The following is a 12979-nucleotide window of genomic DNA, read 5'->3' on the forward strand; positions in this document are numbered from 1 at the left end:
ATTATACGGCCTTCAACACGGAGCCTTGGCTCACACCAAACAGCAAGCTATAAAGGGCCCCAAAAATGACTAGTGTAAAACCATTCAAACAGGAAAACCAACGGTCTAATCTATATAAAAAAAGAGAAACGAGAAACACTTATGAACCACATCAACAAACGACAACCACTGAACATCATGTTCCTGACATAGGACAGGTGCAAACAAAAGAGCGGGTTTAAACTAGATAGATGGCTGGAAGTTCAGTTTATCAGAGTCAATCTAGATCTATCTTATGACCCGGTGACGCTCCCGAGTTTAGAGTTCATACTTCTGCATCTTCTAACATACAGTTAAATCAGACATTAAAATTGAGAATGGAAATGGGGAATGTGTCAAAGAGACAACAACCCGACCATAGAACAGACAACAGCAGAAGGTCACCAACAGGTCTTCAATGCAGCGAGAAATTCCCGCACCCGGTGGCGTCCTTCAGCTGATTGTATATTACATAAAGTAAAATCAGACATTGTTTATCAGTATTAGTGTTTTAAATTAACAAATTATAATTCATCATTGGCGTATAAAATTCCCTCTTTTTTCAAGTTGAACTACCTAGATGCCCCTTTTAAAACCTTTGGAATCAGCTCCTCTTCATATACTATTGCATGCGGCAAAAAAAAAACTGAGTGCAAGATATGATTTTAACCTCTTCGATATAAAAATAAGGAGATGTGGTATGATTGCCAATGAGACAACTATCCACCAAAGTTCAAATGAAGTGGATTTAAGCAATTATAGGCAACATTACGGCCTTCAACAATGAGAAAAACCCATACCTAAATCGAGTTGATTTATTGTTTATTTAATTGATGCCGACCTTATTTTTGCTTTCATCCAAAAATCTATTTTTGGTGGACTGGATTGATTATTTCGCGCGAAGTTTTTGCAGTCGTATAACCAAAGTATACATATGTTCAGAGAAAATCCAGAGCACCTATACGGGACAGCCAACATGATGCATTTGCTTCTAAGTCTTAGTTATATTACATATAGTAGTTACTGTATAACATAATTAAAGCATGAATTTAATTGAAGGAGTTTTCTGTTTTTCTACTCGAAAACTTCTATAACAGAACGGATTAACAATCTAACACGGCAACTAACAGATACCAATCACTAGACGTTCAACTCTCCCCACCTTCTTCATCACTATAATATATTATCAAGGTTAAAGATCAAAGTGTTGTTTTTTTTCTTCATTTTAGAATTTCACACAAATAATAATTTAGTGCTTTTTAGATAACATGAGTACAGGTCGTACATCTTCTGATTACATCCGAGACTGTAAAAATAGGAAATTGCTTTCGCTCGTAAATTATTTGTCTGTTAGATGTCAATAAGAATACAACGAATTAGATGAAAATAATGTCCGTGACGTTCAAAAAGTTGTTTACTTACACCCTATAAGCTAGCTAACTTTTCTACGCTCGTTTTTGTTCTTTAGCTTAGAACAACAAATGTAAGAAAATATTTCCATTGTCGATTTAGTAGATGTTTACTTACTTACATATTAGCTAGCTTTTATCTCTTTTTTTGTTCACAAAAAGATGATTTGATTTGATTTGATTTTTGGTGTTTTAACGCCACTTTTAAGCACCGCTTTTGGGCTATTTCGTGGCTGTATAAATTTCATTCGTCCGAAGCGCTTCTCGGTGTTTACCTTCATTAGGAACGATCAAAGCCGAATATTTGAATGTCATGTAAGTATAAGAACAAACACATTTGAAGAGCTATATATGACCAGAAAAAGGACCTAAAAATGATAGCCAAATCCATCTAAGGTCAACTTTGCCTAAGGGAGTTGAAAAACTTAGTTTATTATTTTTTTCTAATTTTGCACATGTAAACGGACAATTTAAGAAAGTTGGTTATAAATTTTGTCAGTTCCGAAGTCAGATAAGTTTTCTACAAAAATGTGTAAAATATATGTTTCCAGTTTTAGATTTGGTTTCATTATACAAAACAACATGTGCAATAATCGTAAATGAATTATTGAATTTAATGCAGTTTTACTTATACAATTTTTTATCATACCTTTCAATTTTGAGAATTTGGCTTTTCGATATTAACAATACAAGAACATTAATCGTTTTGTTTTCAATAACCATTGGCACGTCAAGTCGATTCCGAAATAAAATTTTTGATCTAATGATTATACTTCATTGAAATTTCCGTCAGTAACAGAAAATATTATTTCTACACTTTCCTGCTATATGTCCCATAAGCATGGCTATTTACAAAACTATTACATGTAATGTGAAATGTTGCGTAATGGTTCTTATTGTTGAGCCACATATAATGAATTTTTAGTAATTCAAGTCTGATAAAGAAAAGGAACATGGGGAAGGCTAGAACGGGAAAAAGAAATCGATTCTTATTCTAGGGAAATGTCATGTTTGCACTGAGTTGTCATAAGCTTGGTTATTATGGACAAAATACAAGGTTCTAAAACAAAGACTGCAAGACTTCGAGGGATTGTTGTATATCCTTCATGAATAAACACAATCAATAAAACAGGTCAGTAATAGTTTACACAGTCATTATGAGGTCTTATAGAAAAAAGTCATGACCTTAAAAAGAAAAACAAAAAGAAACTTATAAGTGATATGTTTGGTGGACGTCGGGATAACTTTTGTGGTTAAGAAGGGTAAAAAGTTCCTTCTCCAGTACATGTCGTGCTACGCATGACAAGTAAAAATTCGATGGTAAGGGGACGACCATTTGATATTCTGGGGGGGGGGGGGGGGGGGGGAGGAGGATTTTGAAAATAAATAACTCAGCCTTGATAATCACAAAAATAAATGGTTGTTCTGTGGTAGTTTGAAAATAAATAACCTGACTTACAATGTATTGAAAATGAATAACTCGGCAGGTCTTTAAGCCATTTTATAAATGCTATTCGAAAGTATGAGACGGCACCAGATTCTTCAAAAAATTCATCTTTTTTTCACAAAAAAATTTGGGAAACACTTCCCAAATTTTTTAATAATAAAGGTATAAATATTATTCAAATATACTTGAAATGTCTGAAATGGGTTTCATTTAACTTGAGGTATATTGGCTCAGGAACACTTACATCACTTTTATTACAGGGCTGTAACTACATTGAGGCAAATGCCTTTATGTGGGAAATTTTAAAACCAAAAGCTTGTCTGCATATCAAATTGTTTTCACAGCGAGTGTTTGCTAGAAGCAAGTTCTCTTCTCCCTTGGACGTAGCACCTGTTTTTTCGGGATCAATGTTTCTTTAAATTTGTCTTTTGTTCATTGATTGCCCTTCTGTATTCTCTTAGTGTTGCATTCCTTTTGTGATTTAGTAATTTTGTTTTCAACTTGATCATGAGTTTTATTTTGTTTAAGACTTTTTAGCTAATTTTACAACTTAACTACTTTAAATTGTATCCCAGTTAAGAGCTACATCAAGTTGTAATTGAAATGTGTTATTAAAAATTACTTGACATAGTTATATCACTGATAATCAGCCCCCTCTTAACTTAATTTGAATAAAACTCCATATAATTTACAGGTATAAAAGATTTAAATTCTGCATGCCGAAACAACAACAAAAAAGGATGCTTCAAAGAAGTTACTGTATCAAGTGTTCTTAAAGTAAAACAAAAGTAATCTTTTCAAAAGGTTTATAATTAACTTGGCTGCACATTACGACATTGGCGTCACAATGACCACGTGCACGGATATGATCAATCGCAGTGCTAATCCTGTTCTCCTTACTTCGTTAAAGACTTATTACCGAATTCGTTTTATCACCTTGGATTTTTACCTGCCATGAGCCTCGCTAACGGGGATGCTTTAGTGAAACGGGAACTGCATACGCTTTCGGAGCACACGAGTTCACAGTCGATTATCGATGGTGTTTCTATTACTCAATCTATACAGAAGGTTTATCGACTGTGTATTGGTTGATCTTGTTGATTACTAATTACATAATATCTGATAAAGGCAATATAATAAAAACGAATACACAAAGTAATCTTGAAATGAAATTTTTCTAAATATTTCATTTCTGACATTTGTATTTAGATACACAACAGATATATAGAACTATATTTAAGGTCTCTGGATACAACCCGAGGGCTTAAACCCGATGGTGTGTAAGTTGTATCTAATATACACTGATATTCTGATTTATGCAAAATAATAGATTTCAATATAACTAAGAAGGTGCTCTTTCAGCTAGTTGACCTTATTTCACGGCAAAGTATAATAAAGACAGCATATCCTGCGTTTAATGGAATCATGGTGAAAATTTGCCTGCAATTATTTCATCCAGACAATAAATATAAGTGCATTCGACTTTTTGAGTACTAAGTATCCGAGATATTGTACTTTAATAATGAAGTATAAACTAATTATATTTAAATGGAAACACAACCTTTTTCTTTTTTTAATTATAGATCCCAACCCTTTAACCAGTGATGTGGAAACGGTTCTCGTGGTCTCTATTGCCCTTATTATACGTTGAAGTAGCTGAGCTGGCTTCATTATTATGCTTAAAAAAGGCATTATCATATATCCGTTGAATTTGATTTCGTTGATATTAAAGTAAAAGTCGCGTGTAAATGTAGCAGAGACAAGAGGGCTTTGTAAGGACTTCGTTGAAATGATTGCTTTTTCAAGTGTAGTCATCATTTATAAATTCGACATATTTTCAAAACCTGGATGAAATTATCAATTAAATGTTAATGATGCCAATATAATGTCAACGCATCAGGAAGCTGCTCGAGACATTTGCATTAAGCCACCCGTCTTTCCTTTAAATTTCAACATGCTAATGAACTAAGTATGATGGCCACAACGGAGTTTCGTGATAACCTGTATAGAAAATAAGTTATGACATGTGTTAAGCTTCAAGAACTTGATAGAAGAAAGACAAGCTGTTCCGCACCTTTTCTCAGTTCACAAGGACTAGAGGAAAATGCTAATTATAGCCTGAATTTCGCTGTACAGTCTACATTTTTACTAAAATCCAACACCATATATGATGATACCATATGATAAATCTAGTCGTCTTTCAGGATGGGAAACTTATTTTTGCAAGTCGCATGTACTTTCAGTCCATATTATACTTTAGCTCACATTGAATATAGGTTCTTAGAATTATCTCTAAATTCATGACGAACTTTCAAATGATGCGCAGGATGTTCGTGTTTTACGATCTTTTAACGTCAAGCTAAAAAAAAAATCAAACCATTTACAAAATATATAAAATTGAAAATGGAAACGGGGAATGCGTCATAGAGACAAAAAAAAAAACGACCAAAGAGTAGAAATGTATGATTAAGTTCATAAAACTTTTTTTTAATCACAATTAAAAAAGTATAAAAAAAAAGTACCTATCTCCAAGGCAAATTCAAAAAGGGGAAATCAACAAAAACTGAAAAAATCAAACGCTATCAACCATCCCTAATGCCCACGGTGACAAGCGCTGAATTTCTGGTCCGACTGAAATCAACCTTAAGATGGATAAAACAAATAATATTAGAAAGTTTTTTAAGTGCGGAATAAGTTTCCAATTTTTGTTTGATCTTGTAAACTTTTAAGTAGGACAAATTGCTCAATATCCCTTTGAAAATAATAACATGTTTGTATCATTTTTAATTATTCCAAAGATAAAAAAAAGCTCTTTGTTTGATCACGCATTTACCATTATGTTTACTAAAACTATTGTTAGAAATCCGGTTGGAAAAAACAATGCATAACAGTTTGTGTTGGATGTAAAAATACACAGTCACGTTTGGTTAGAAATGAGGATGTTCAATCCGATACCTTTTGTAGGGATAGTAACACGCTCTCTGCACGTTGAAGAATAGTTGCAAAGCAATATTTCTGCACTATGAAACTTACTTTTTTCTCCGAGGCAGTCTTGATTTCCCTCTTTTTATCCCCTTTGACCCATTTTGCAGGTCCTTCCTGTAGATTCCGTGTAAACTTGTTTTCGTTCTTACTACTCATGTAATTTTTGCCACTGGACGTTAATCACATAACAATCAATCTTATTTATATCTCATGTAAGATGAACCTTTTATAGCGTTATATTGATAACAGGATAAGGGAGCATCAATTCCACTAAACAAAAGGGATCTATTTTTTTTCTTATTCCGTTTTTAAGAGGTCAGTCTTATTTTTAATAAGGAAACAATTTGACTTGACCGATGCAAAAAAAAAATAAAAAATTCGACGCAAATGTATTACCTTATCTCTAAAATTCAATAAAAAATAACTGATTTACAAAAATGATAAATGTTAAGTGTTCTCTCAAAAAAAAATGTCATTATTCCATAAACGATGAAAATTGCGTAACTCGGAATTAAAATGACTGCTCCCTGAGGGAATCTCTTTTGACAAATTCATATTGTAAAAAATTACTTGAACTTCTGAAAATAAGATAAAACATGGAAAATACATGTTGTATGTGTCAGTTAAACAGCTATCAATAGACGACATCAGAACAAACCAGAAACATTCTAGTGTCACTGTGCTGTAACTTTACTCGGCTGAGAACCATTATTATAATTATTTATTTATGTAATTGTAAATGAATTTCAATACTACCATTTTACACCATAAATAAATAGTACGGAGATGAATTCATCTCCATATCATGTTAACATACTTCCGTCCTACATGTGTATTTATAAGTTTTCGCCGGACGTTAAAATAGCCAGTCATCCCACCCATGTTAAACATTTACCCCGATTACTGTAAAGAATAAATATAGTTTAAATAGTATACCCCGAAAAAGGAACTCATCAAGGTGTGATAACCAGGTGATTGATAGGAAAATGTCAAAATTACAAATGCAAACAACTGTGAATTGATAAGAGAGCAAAATAATGTTGTCGATAATCACAGAATTCCAATGAGATGCAGAACCGATGACCACTGATGACCACTGATGTAGATAATTAGGCATATAAAGTTCAGATTGGAAGAAATAATTAACGAAATTTATAATGTCTTAACTGCAGACCTCCCCTGGGGGGTAGTGTAATTCAATGGCTTGAACTAGTTAGCGAGGACAGCAAACCCGAGGAATTCCTTGAAAAATGAATGATTATAATTATGTCAGATATATGAATATTATATGGAATTTCATTCCGATTTAACGTCAAGGAAAAATAATTGAAAGAGGTTCTAGAAAATTAAATTTTTTGCATGCTAAAAGATACTTCCAACTTAGCTCAAAATATCTGGGTACCTGTGCTCGGTTTCACGCAAAAGGCCTTGCATTGTGGCTTTTATCACGCTTATGGTAAAACCCGATTTTTTATTGATACAAATTATGAGAAATGTTTCGCAAGCATTAATGGGTCCTACAGTTATTTTCAAAACTAAAATATTACGTCCATATTTCTTCGGTTTCAGAAAACATGAAAATACTTTGAGTACCCATGCTTGATTCCTTTTACGGTGATTTGCAAAATAGAAATTATGTATGCCGTAATGAGGCATTGTCACTCGTTAGACATGATACCCTTGATTCCAAAAGGTCCCAGAGAACAATAAGAAGATGGATAGACATATTTGAGTTTCGTTCAATAAAGAGCTAAGATTAAGTGAACCTTTCTTCTCTAGCCAAGGGTTTCGATCCGACCAGAGGAGGCCGGAGCGAAACCTTAGTCTAGCAAAGAAGAAGTGGATCATTCGTTGAAGTAAATCAACTAAGAATTGATAAAATCTATCGATAAGTATAATGACGAAATGAATGAAATCTCATACAGATGAAGAATTGATGACACCGTTCTCTACGTTTCACATGGTTTGCAATTCAGGCTTCAATTTCCTTTGATGTATGAATATCAAAAACGAAATCGTAACAATCCCTTGTGTCTATTATGCAGTCAAATCCAAGGAAATAACGACTCCAAATATTTCTTCTCAGAGCAAAAAAAGAAAAAATAATAAAAAAGAGACAAACAAATTGAAAAATTATATATATTAATAAAATGAAAATATGCCTTATAATATTTTGCTTATGGTTGAATTAAGAAAACAAATTACCAAAAAAAAATACAAAAATTGCTCAAGGGATTTAAAAGAAATATTAGAAATATTTATCATACCTTCAGCAAATCCACACATAAATGAATTCCCATAGATAAAGCATTCCTTGTCATTTGACTCAGAATTAACGCTTCAATTATTAATATTATAAGTAACAATAACTGATTGATCCTACCTTTTCATATAGGTGAACAATTCTCCAGCAGCTGTTTGCTTTAATTGTAGTAAAATAAAAAGTAATCAATTGCGACTACTTACTGAACACTGCTTTATTGATGACCCGTTTGATAGCTAATACTTAAGCAGAAATGGCTTCTTCCACGACAAACCTTGAACGGATATTAACATGTGGGACATATGGCCACTCTTAAGGATCGAAATAATCTCCACATTGTGATGACAGACAATGTTCTGATTATTTCTATATACATTAAATGTGTTCCATTAACGACAAGATTGCTGCCATCACTCTATTGATTCTATCATCAGAATTATTTGTTAAATCAGTTATATATGTGGCAATTTACTGTCATTGGCTCGTAAATTGAAGAGAAATTTTACAACATTAAAATCCTTTTACTTTTATGGAATTGATTTATTTATATCTATTGTATCTTATAAACTTTCAATTAAAAACACATCCTGTTCCCAAGGCAAATGACAAAAAACATAAAAATATAGGTGACTTATATTTGTATTAATGTACTTCAGAAATTGGATTTAATGCGAATCATTAAAAGAATAGGAAGATTATTGGACGAAAATTAGGATCATCCCTCACGCAATAGCAATAAAATTATTCGTCTTCGAAAACAATAAAACAAAAATAAAAGCTGTTGAAACGATTTGTATGAGCAGTGTTTGTGACACGTAAATCCAAATTAAATTTTCGATACAAAAAATAACTGTTCTTAGAATCCATGATGTCTATTAAAATGTGATACAAAAGCCTTTTCCTTGAATTAACCAAAAATAACTTGACACTTATCTTACATTTCAAAACTAATAAAATAGTATTTTCATTTCTTATAGAGTACAGAGTAAGTGTTACAGCTTAAAAGCGTTACACCATCCTCACATTGAGTCGGAATCGGGTGTCCGATTTAAAGTAAGATATTTAAATGTTATTATACTTCATGTCAAAATGCCAGATTTTGATTGGTTAATACGAGGGAGACAATTTACTCTATTCTATGGTAAATACTCTATCACCCTTCACGGAGACGCTTGATCAAGTGTGCGCTTTATTAAATACGACTCTATCCTATGGCAAATACTCTATTACCCTTCACGGAGACGCTTCATCAAGTGTGCGCTTTATTAAATACGGATGGTTGTTATGTACAAGACGTCATAGTTTATTACTTTGAATTTGAAATTTAATCGACAGTAATAACAGAACATTCAGTATAATAAATTAAATAACACATATCTGAGAGGGTGATAGAGCAGATTGTTACCCCTCGAAAAGACATTGTCAACCTTGGCTTCGCCTCAGTTGACAATGTTTTCTCGAGGTAACAATCTGCTCTATCACCCTCTCAGCTATGTGTTATTTATATAATGATGATGGATGGATTGATGCTTAACGTCCAGTGGCATTTTAATATGCATATTCAGGACGACAACATGTTAATGTAATAGGAATATTAACCCTGCTTTGTACTAGACCGACACGCTGAGCCGGATTTTTAACGTGCTAGTTCACAAGGTAACAGTCCGCAGGAAGACACATCACTTTACCCGGACACATTATTCTGACTCCGAGCCGACCAGTCTTAGCTCTTACTCCTTAATGCCGCGTGCTAAGCGGAGAAACAGCAAATACCACTTTTAATGTCTTTGGTTGGACCCGGCCGGGGTTCGAACCCACGACCTCCCGTATTAAAGGCGAACACGCTTCCACGAGACCACCGAGGTGGTTTAAGATATATAGAAATGAACAGATAAATGGTCAGTGACGACCTATGTAATTACAAACCATAACATAAAAAGAAGGCTGACAGCTCATTTAGGTAGAGGTCATGAAATTATTTATATTCAGGAAACGGGAATGGTCTTTACCGTCATGCGTCAAACGCCCTCTTCAAGTTCATTATTAATATCCAGGTGCTGATCCAGAATTTTGAAACAAGTGGTACCTGTCAAGACAACGTCAGGACTGGGACTTGTATGTCATATTAAAATAAAAGAAAACAAGCAATTACTGAAAGCTTAACGCTGATAGTATGAAACCATGCCGTTCTACACTATTATTTCTTATGAAGCAAGGATCGTGCAATCTGATTCGTTAATTACCCGGATGTAAATAGCACCTCACCCAAGCTAAACTATTTACACCGGGGGATAAATGAACAGAATTTCAATGCAGAAAAAAACAATACAACATTTAACAGTCTTGAAAGGGTACAGTTTTCTCTACAGGATTATTTGTATACAAAAACATAGCTTATTTCAAAATATTTAGTAATTAAATAATAAATGAATGATACAATGTACTGGGCTCATCTATAATGTTTACTGGAGTAAAACAATCATCTTTCGATATGCTTCTATGCAAAATAGGGAGCAACGATCTTTAAAATGTAAAACGAACATATTTTGAACATCGCATTATTGTTTTTCTATACTTTTTTTACGAAAAAACAAATAAAACTGGGGAAAGTACTAGTTCAAATCATTTTATTCTAATTCATAAATGAAATTTGCAGTTTCCAGGAAAGATGATTATACGGAAATTTTGGAAAATGATATAATTTTTCATTTAAAATCTGTTTTTAGCCGACGTGTAGTTTAAACTGTTGTGTCATTTCTTTTGTTAATCAAATCCATTAAAACTTGCTACATGCTAATAGCTGACTGTAATGCTATATTATTTGAATAGCTGAAATCGAACCAAAACAGTGGTTGCATTTAATGATGGTATCTTCGTCCACTTATAATAAATGTCATTATGATAAATTGAAGAGATATGAATTTTTAATTAAGAAAAAAATATTTTTAAATAGACTAATTAGTAATATCAATATTTACCTTTTCAAAAAAGAAGGAAGAATAATGATCAGCTGGAAGTAAAAAGAATTCCTTTTAACATAATGGATAATTTTACATTAAAAACGTATATTATGACACTTTAAATTATATAGAGGAGATAAATTTTCCCATTATCTCCGTCGCTGGTGTGTTTTATTCTATTGAATTTATATTACATAATGAATAGTGTATTCTAAGTATTGATTCAAATATAATTATGTAGAAATAAGACTGTCATCAAAGATACTGAGTTCAATTTAAGTACTTTAATGTAGTAGGTTAATTAACATTTATTATTTACTTAATGGCCATTGTGAATAATAAATTAAGTGAACAGTATTAAGTGGCATTTGTGATAGAAATTTCTTGAATATTAACGAAACGCGTATTCATTTAGTGATATTTACACCTTACATAAGTATGCTGGATTTTGATTGGTTGATAGCCAGTGTATTTTTCTGTTTTAATGAATATCGCCGGCTGGGAATAGGCACACGGAAATGCCTTTTTACCCTCTATGCTGTGGTATTTGCCATTTTAACCCTTCATGGAGACGCTTAACTGATCATTTGTGCATTTTATCAAATGTAATTGTTTTTGCTAATGTCTCCATAGCCAAAGAACAATGACATTATATCGAATGTTTAACTTAACCATTCCTTATGATGTGCGGAGTAATTAAACAGAAACATGTAACTCATGTATAAGCGGGGTATTTTGGAAAAATATTAGTCTTTAATTTGTATATTTATATAGAGTTATAGGTTAAAGTATTGTATTTATTTTGTAGATTATATTGTTACAGTGCGTATTGAGGAATCTGCCATGAGTGTTTTGTATTGTGTTGATAAGGAATTTATTTTTTAGATGGTATTGTAGTTAAAATTATCTTGGAGCATATGGATTATCTATTACAGTAAATGGGTCCTTGAGGGAATGGGGAACGGTAGTTTCAGTTAATAGTATCTGTAGGACATGGACAGTTGAGTGCATATATAATAGTGTTTTAAGTTAAAAGTATCTGTAGGCCATGGGCTGTTGAGTGCATATAGAATAGTGTTTACAGTTAACAGTATCTGTAGGCCATGGGCAGTTTGTGGCATATAGAATAGTGTTTACAGTTAACAGTATATGTAGGCCATGGGCAGTTTGTGGCATATAGAATAGTGTTTACAGTTAACAGTATATGTAGGCCATGGGCAGTTTGTGGCATATAGAATAGTGTTTACAGTTAACAGTATATGTAGGCCATGGGCAGTTTTTGGCATATAGAATAGTGTTTACAGTTAATTGTATCTGTAGGCCATGGGCAGTTTGTGGCATATAGAATAGTGTTTACAGTTAATTGTATCTGTAGGCCATGGGCAGTTTGTGGCATATAGAATAGTGTTTACAGTTAACAGTATCTGTAGGCCATGGGCAGTTTGTGGCATATAGAATAGTGTTTACAGTTAACAGTATCTGTAGGCCATGGGCAGTTTGTGGCATATAGAATAGTGTTTACAGTTAACAGTATATGAAGGCCATGGGCAGTTTGTGGCATATAGAATAGTGTTTACAGTTAACAGTATATGTAGGCCATGGGCAGTTTTTGGCATATAGAATAGTGTTTACAGTTAATTGTATCTGTAGGCCATGGGCAGTTTGTGGCATATAGAATAGTGTTTACAGTTAATTGTATCTGTAGGCCATGGGCAGTTTGTGGCATATAGAATAGTGTTTACAGTTAACAGTATATGTAGGCCATGGGCAGTTTGTGGCATATAGAATAGTGTTTACAGTTAATTGTATCTGTAGGCCATGGGCAGTTTTTGGCATATAGAATAGTGTTTACAGTTAATTGTATCTGTAGGCCATGGGCAGTTTGTGGCATATAGAA

At 33.1% G+C, this 12979-nt stretch overlaps 1 protein-coding gene across 2 annotated transcripts in view; it reads right to left on the reverse strand.

The window, feature by feature from the left end:
• Positions 1-12979, reverse strand: part of LOC127734711 (G-protein coupled receptor dmsr-1-like) — a 65354-nt gene that overhangs the window by 16936 nt on the left and 35439 nt on the right. Inside the window, exon 1 of one of the 2 annotated variants that reach the window (XM_052244722.1) lies at positions 8326-8684. The exons of the other annotated variant lie outside the window; for it this stretch is intronic. The gene's annotated coding sequence lies outside the window, so the exon portion shown is untranslated. Of the gene's footprint in view, positions 1-8325; positions 8685-12979 lie in introns of those variants that run through there. 2 annotated transcript variants of the gene reach the window in all.

This window comes from Mytilus californianus, unplaced genomic scaffold, assembly GCF_021869535.1.
Source record: "Mytilus californianus isolate M0D057914Y unplaced genomic scaffold, xbMytCali1.0.p SCAF_3, whole genome shotgun sequence".
NCBI classification, from domain to species: Eukaryota; Metazoa; Mollusca; class Bivalvia; order Mytilida; family Mytilidae; genus Mytilus; species Mytilus californianus.